Source organism: Ambystoma mexicanum, chromosome 4p, assembly GCF_040938575.1.
Source record: "Ambystoma mexicanum isolate Mex_15411 chromosome 4p, UKY_AmexF1_1, whole genome shotgun sequence".
Taxonomy (NCBI): domain Eukaryota; kingdom Metazoa; phylum Chordata; class Amphibia; order Caudata; family Ambystomatidae; genus Ambystoma; species Ambystoma mexicanum.
Window position 1 is genome coordinate 474,726,450 of NC_090927.1, and position 7,755 is coordinate 474,734,204.

The 7,755-nt window shown below is 60.1% G+C and overlaps 1 non-coding gene across 1 annotated transcript; it reads right to left on the reverse strand.

Moving 5' to 3' along the window:
- Positions 1-1,644: 1,644 nt before the first annotated feature.
- LOC138459965 (5.8S ribosomal RNA) lies at positions 1,645-1,795 on the reverse strand. The gene has a single exon (XR_011262744.1). It is a non-coding gene; the product is annotated as a 5.8S ribosomal RNA (ribosomal RNA).
- Positions 1,796-7,755: the final 5,960 nt, after the last annotated feature.

Here is a 7,755-nt window from a genome sequence, read left to right on the forward strand (position 1 = left end):
AACTTCGGAGAGAACCAGCTACTATATCATTCGATTAGTCTTTTTCCCCTATCCCCAGGTTGGATGACCGATTTACACATCAGGACCGCTACGGACCTCCACCAGGCCGAGTTCACCATCTTTCGGGTCCCATCACACACGCTCATGCATCATCTCTCTGACAGCGCGGGCGAGACGGGTCGGTGGAGGGCCCACCGCGACAGGATGCCACTGCAATTGCCGGGCACCGGCCCTCAACATCATTACATCACAGGGTTTCATTCATCCCTCTGACTCGGGCAGGCGTTATACCCTTAGTGTTTCCAGACAGGTTGGGTGGTTAACCGACATCACCTCAGACCCCTGGCGCCCTTTGTGGGCCTCCCCGCCCGGCAGCACGACGTGGTTGGGGCGTATTGAGGGCAGTCCACCACAGTCACATCGGGAGCCCTGTCTCCCGTGGCCACTCTAGCAACCCCCAAGAGGGGCCAGGACAGTTGCCGGATAAGGGCCCGGTGGCGGTCTATCTCCCTCAGCCCTGTGGACACAGCAAAACTGCTGTCAGGGGGCTGTTACACTCTGCTGGAGCAGAGAGCCACCTGCCCCCTGGGGCCTTCCCAGCCGGTCGTGTTGCACCGATACAGAGGAAATGCGGCCTGCTGGGGCTGGATGTGCCCGGGCTGCAGACCTGCAAGGGCCTCCACCGTTCCAGGTGACCAACCTGCCTGCCGTGTTTAATCCTGTGGGTGGACTGCACAGACCCCACCAGTTTACAGCTCAACCGTTTCACACCCTCTTGAACTCTCTTCAACTTTCCCTTACGGTACTTGTTGGCCACCAGTCTTGCGCCCGTATTTAGCCTTAGAGTTTACCACACGCTTTGGGCTGCATTCCCAAGCAACCTGACTCCAAGAAGACCTGATCCCGGTGGGCAAGAGGCCGCTATCGGCCTAACGCCATCTGCGTGGGGAGACTCGATCAGAAGGACTTGAGCCCCCTGAGCGATGCCGGGGAGTCGGTCTTCTGTACGCCACATTTCCCACGCCTGCTGCTGAATGGGGATTCGGCGCTGGGCTCTTCCCTTTTCACTGGCCTTTACTGAGGGAATCTTGGGTTAGTTCCTTTTCCTCTGCTTAGTAATATGCTTAAATTCAGCAGGTCACCACGTCTGATCTGAGGCCGTGGTCGGGGAGCACAAAGCTCAGGGCAGCTGGCCTCATGCCCGTACGGGGGGGGGGGTTGCCCCAGCCCTTGGCGCAGGAGAGTGTATTCTGTCCCAATCTGTGACCGAAGCCCACATGGTCAAGAGGTCCGCGCTCCATGGTCATCCTGCGCCGGCAGCCGTGGGACACCAAAGACAGCCACACACACAGCACGGCCAGGTGCCCCGGGGTGGGGTGAAGGTGCGCCAGGCTTTTTTAAAGCCTGCTGCCGCCGCCACCACCACATCCAGGGCACGTCGGCCACCCGGCCCTCCCGAAACCAGCATGAGAAGGGGAAACTGGGGAAGCCAGGACGCGTCGGCAATGAGCTTGCGCGCCAGATCCAAGGATCCAGCGACGGTGCTGATCGGGGTCTGACCTTAGGGGGATGAATGGAATGGGGTCCCTGCGACAGCCCCAGCCATGACCCTGGGAGTGAACCCCGGGGCGATTCATGTACAAGCGACCCTCAGACAGGCGTAGTCCCGGGAAAAACCCAGGGCCACATGGTGCGTTCGACGTGTTGATCAATGTGTCCTGCAATTCACACTAATTCTCGCAGCTAGCTGCGTTCTTCATCGATGCACGAGTCGAGTGATCCACCGCCAAGAGCCACAGGCAACTTTTTTTGTCCTAGACGTCGGCCTGACCCTGCCGGTGCAGGAGAGGTTGGGGGAGGCAGCGCTGGCTGTGGCAGGACAGCCCAGCTCCCTGTCTAGCTCGGCCGAAACCATTGTGGTTTTAAAAAAAATAATAATAATAATCCAGGTGCTCAGCCTGACCGCCAGCTGCAGCAGCACAGCGCTTCCCAGGGGGATGGAGGTAGGCCGCTCTGCCACCTGCCCACACGGCCCGATCCACTCATCCTTCCCTGACCCCTTCCCTTTTGGGAGGGGCTGGGAGATGGACAACGAGGCAGGCCAGAGACAGCACAGACAGGGGGGTCGGGTGGGACCACTAGAGTCTTCAAACCCCAGCCCGGCTGCATAGGGCCCAGCTCCAGGTACTTGGGCAAGAGGGAAGGTCACCCACTGTGCCAGCGGGCCTGGCCATTGCTCACACACAGATGTGGGCGGCTGGAACCTTGGCGCCCACCGTCAAGTGAGCCAGCTGCACCATGGCTTGGGGCTCATGCCTGGCGTGCCGGGCTCCTCTCTGCCTGGGGAGGCACCCCTCGAGAGCAGTCAGGTTTCCCTCGGCTCCCGGCTGCCCCCACTCAGGGCTTCCCTGGTGACCGGGGTGTGCCCACCAATGCCCAGCCGCTGGCAGGTCAGAGAGAGGAGTGTGCGCCCCCGGCCAGCGCAGATGCGGGCTCAGTGAGGAGAGGGGGCTGGTTGACCACGCGCACCGGACCGCTCTGCGAGAGGTGCCCCGGGCTTTGGGTGTGCACGTCTGGGATGCAACCGAGGTCGGGCCCACAGCTCTCCCTCCCGCTGCTCCGCTGTTAATGATCCTTTATGCCCCCACCCACAAGCAGAAACCATTCATACTCAAATGCCCCATTTCTCCTTCCAAACACGTTCCAGATTCAAATGCCACCTCCCTCCTGACCTACATGCCACCATCCCTCCACCTGAACCCACACAAAGACACCAACATCCGTCCCTCCATACCTACACCAAGATGCTTCACCCCTCAGAGCCACACCCATATGCTTCATCTCTACCTCCACACTCAGATGGCGCCATTCGCCCTCTTTCTATACCCACACCCGATTACCCCATCCCTTCGACACACACATGCTCCCACCACTCCAATAAACCAACATCCTTCTCTCCAGACAAACATACCCCATATCCCTCCATTCACACCCAGATGCCCCCTTCCTTCCCACCAGAGCGCTCTAGCCCTGACCCACATGCTCCACCATTCCCTGACATGCCCCCATTATATGCCCTGTCCCTCCATTCCAGATCAACAATGCCCCCTCCGATCCAGACGCCACAATGCCCAATCCCTTCCTCAAGACCCGTACCATGATGGCCCATGCTCCCTCCACACAGAAAGATGCCCCTATCCGTCCTCCGACCAATGAGCCCCAATCCTTCTCTCCAGACCCACACCAATGTGCCCCATCCCTCCCTCCAGATGCACACCAATGTGTCCTATGCCTCCCTTCATACCCACAGCAATGTCCCCATCCCTCCCTACAGACCCACACCCATGTGCACCATCCCTTCCTCTCAGAACCACACCAAGATGCCCCATGCCTCCCTCTAGACCAATACCACAATGCCCCATCCTCCCTCCACATAGCAAGATGCCCCTTCCCCTTGCATCAGATGCCCATGTGCCGATCCTGAATCACATGCAGATAGCCATAGCCAACCCCCTCTAAAACCACCCATCCTAGTATGCCCCCATCCGCCCAGACCCACACCAATGTGCCCCGTCCCCTCCTTCCAGACCCACACCAATATGCGGTCATCCCTCCCCAGACCAATGTCCCCATCCCTCCCATCAAACCCACACCAATGTGCCCCCAACACCTCCCTACAGAGCCACACCAAGATGCCCAGTCCAACTTCCCAACCCACACCTAGATGACCCATGCCACCCTCCAGAACCACTGTGCCCCATCTCTCCCTCCAGAAACACACCCATGTGCACCATCCCTCCACACCAATGTACCCCCACCACCTCCCCCCAGAGCCACACCAAGATGCCCCGTCCAACTTCCTAACCCACACCTAGATGACCCATGCTACCCACCAGACCCACTGTGGCCCAGCTCTCCATCCAGAAACACACCCATGTGCACCATCCCTCCGCCAAGATCCACACCAATGTGCCCCACCACCTCCCTCCAGAGCCACACCAAGATGCCCCGTCCAACTTCCCAACCCACACCTAGATGACCCATGCCACCCTCCAGACCCACTGTGCCCCATCTCTCCCTCCGGAAAAACGCCCATGTGCCCCATCCACCTCCCTCCAGAGCCACACCAATGTGCCCCACCACCTCCCTCCAGAGCCACACCAATGGGCCCCCACCACCTCCCTCCAGAGCCACACCAATGGGCCCCCACCACCTCCCTCCAGAGCCACACCAAGATGCCCGTACCACTTCCCAACCCACACCTAGATGACCCATGCCACCCTCCAGACCCACTGTGCCCCATCTCTCCCTCCAGAAACACACGCATGTGCACCATCCCTCTGCCCAGATCCACGCCAATGTGCCCCCACCACCTCCCCCCAGAGCCACACCAAGATGCCCCATCCAACTTCACAACCCACACCTAGATGACCCATGCCACCCTCCAGACCCGCTGTGCCCAATCTCTCCCTCCAGGAACACACCCATGTGCCCCCACCACCTCCCTCCAGAGCCACACCAAAATGCCCCGTTCCACTTCCCAACCCACACCTAGATGACCCATGCCACCCTCCAGACACACTGTTCCCACATCTCTCCCTCCAGAAACACACCCATGTGCACCATCCCTCTGACAAGATCCACACCAATGTGCCCCACCACCTCCCTCCAGAGCCACACCGATGTGCCCCCACCACCTCCCTCCAGAGCCACACCAAAATGCCCCGTTCCACTTCCCAACCCACACTTAGATGACCCATGCCACCCTCCAGACCCACTGTGCCCCATCTCTCCCTCCAGAAACACGCCCATGTGCCCCATCCCCCTCCCTCCAGAGCCACACCAATGTGCCCCACCACCTCCCTCCAGAGCCCCACCAAGGTGCCCCGTCCAACTTCCCAACCCACACCTAGATGACCCATGCCACCCTCCAGACCCACTGTGCCCCATCTCTTCCTCCAGAAACACCCATGTGCCCCACCACCTCCCTCCAGAGCCACACCAATGTGCCCCACCACCTCCCTCCAGAGCCACACCAAGATGCCCCGCCCAACTTCCTAACCCACACCTAGATGACCCATGCTACCCACCAGACCCACTGTGCCCCATCTCTCCCTCCAGAAACACCCATGTGCCACCATCCTTCTGCCAAGATCCACACCAATGTGCCGCACCACCTCCCTCCAGAGCCACACCAATGTACCCCACCACCTCCCCCTAGAGCCACACCAAGATGCCCCGTCCAACTTCCTAACCCACACCTAGATGACCCATGCTACCCACCAGACCCACTGTGGCCCATCTCTCCCTCCAGAAACACACCCATGTGCACCATCCCTCCGCCAAGATCCACACCAATGTGCCCCACCACCTCCCTCCAGAGCCACACCAAGATGCCCCGTCCAACTTCCCAACCCACACCTAGATGACCCATGCCACCCTCCAGACCCACTGTGCCCCATCTCTCCTTCCAGAAAAACGCCCATGTGCCCCATCCACCTCCCTCCAGAGCCACACCAATGTGCCCCACCACCTCCCTCCAGAAACACACCAATGTGCCCCACCACCTCCCTCCAGAGCCACACCAATGGGCCCCCACCACTTCCCTCCAGAGCCACACCAATGGGCCCCCACCACCTCCCTCCAGAGCCACACCAAGATGCCCGTACCACTTCCCAACCCACACCTAGATGACCCATGCCACCCTACAGACCCACTGTGCCCCATCACTCCCTCCAGAAACACACGCATGTGCACCATCCCTCCGCCCAGATCCACGCCAATGTGCCCCCACCACCTCCCCCCAGAGCCACACCAAGATGCCCCATCCAACTTCGCAACCCACACTTAGATTACCCATGCTACCCTCCAGACCCGCTGTGCCCAATCTCTCCCTCCAGGAACACACCCATGTGTCCCCACCACCTCCCTCCAGAGCCACACCAAAATGCCCTGTTCCACTTCCCAACCCACACCTAGATGACCCATGCCACCCTCCAGACACACTGTTCCCACATCTCTCCCTCCAGAAACACACCCATGTGCACCATCCCTCCGCCAAGATCCACACCAATGTGCCCCCACCACCTCCCTCCAGAGCCACACCAAAATGCCCCGTTCCACTTCCCAACCCACACCTAGATGACCCATGCCACCCCCCAGACCCACTGTGCCCCATCTCTCCCTCCAGAAACACGCCCATGTGCCCCATCCCCCTCCCTCCAGAGCCACACCAATGTGCCCCACCACCTCCCTCCAGAGCCACACCAAGATGCCCCGTCCAACTTCCCAACCCACACCTAGATGACCCATGCCACCCTCCAGACCCACTGTGCCCCATCTCTTCCTCCAGAAACACCCATGTGCCCCACCACCTCCCTCCAGAGCCACACCAATGTGCCCCACCACCTCCCTCCAGAGCCACACCAATGTGCCCCACCACCTCCCTCCAGAGCCACACCAAGATGCCCCACCCAACTTCCTAACCCACACCTAGATGACCCATGCTACCCACCAGACCCACTGTGCCCCATCTCTCCCTCCAGAAACACCCATGTGCACCATCCTTCCGCCAAGATCCACACCAATGTGCCCCACCACCTCCCTCCAGAGCCACACCAATGTGCCTCAACCACCTCCCTCCAGAGCCAAACCAAAATGCCCCGTCCCACTTCCCAATCCACACCTAGATGACCCATGCCACCCTCCAGACGCACTGTGCCCCATCTCTTCCTCCAGAAACACACCCATGTGCACCATCCCTCCACCCAGATCCACACCAATGTGCCCCCACCACCTCCCTCCAGAGCCACACCAAGATGCCCTGTCCAACTTCCCAACCCACACCTAGATGACCCATACCACCCTCCAAACCCACTGTGCCCCATTTCTCCCTCCAGAAACACACCCATGTGCCCCATCCACCTCCCCCCAGAGCCACACCAATGTGCCCCACCACCTCCCTCCAGAGCCACACCAAGATGCCCCGTCCAACTTCGTAACCCACACCTAGATGACCCATGCTACCCACCAGACCCACTGTGCCCCATCTCCCCCTCCAGAAACACACCCATGTGCACCATCCCCCCGCCAAGATCCACACCAATGTGCCCCACCTCCCTCCAGAGCCACACCAAAATGCCCCGTCCCACTTCCCAACCCACACCTAGATGACCCATGCCACCCTCCAGACACACTGTTCCCCCATCTCTCCCTCCAGAAACACACCCATGTGCACCATCCCTCCGCCAAGATCCACACCAATGTGCCCCATCACCTCCCTCCAGAGCCACACCAATGTGCCCCGTCCAACTTCCTAACCCACACCTAGATGACCCATGCTACCCACCAGACCCACTGTGCCCCATCTCTCCCTCCAGAAACACACCCATGTGCACCATCCTTCCGCCAAGATCCACACCAATGTGCCCGACCACCTCCCTCGAGAGCCACACCAATGTGCCCCCACCACCTCCCTCCAGAGCCACACCAAAATACCGCGTCCCACTTCCCAACCCACACCTAGATGACCCATGCCACCCTCCAGACACACTGTGCCCCATCTCTCCCTCCAGAAACACACCCATGTGCACCATACCTCCGCCAAGATCCACACCAATGTGCCCGACCACCTCCCTCGAGAGCCACACCAATGTGCCCCCACCACCTCCCTCCAGAGCCACACCAAAATACCCCGTCCCACTTCCCAACCCACACCTAGATGACCCATGCCACCCTCCAGACACACTGTGCCCC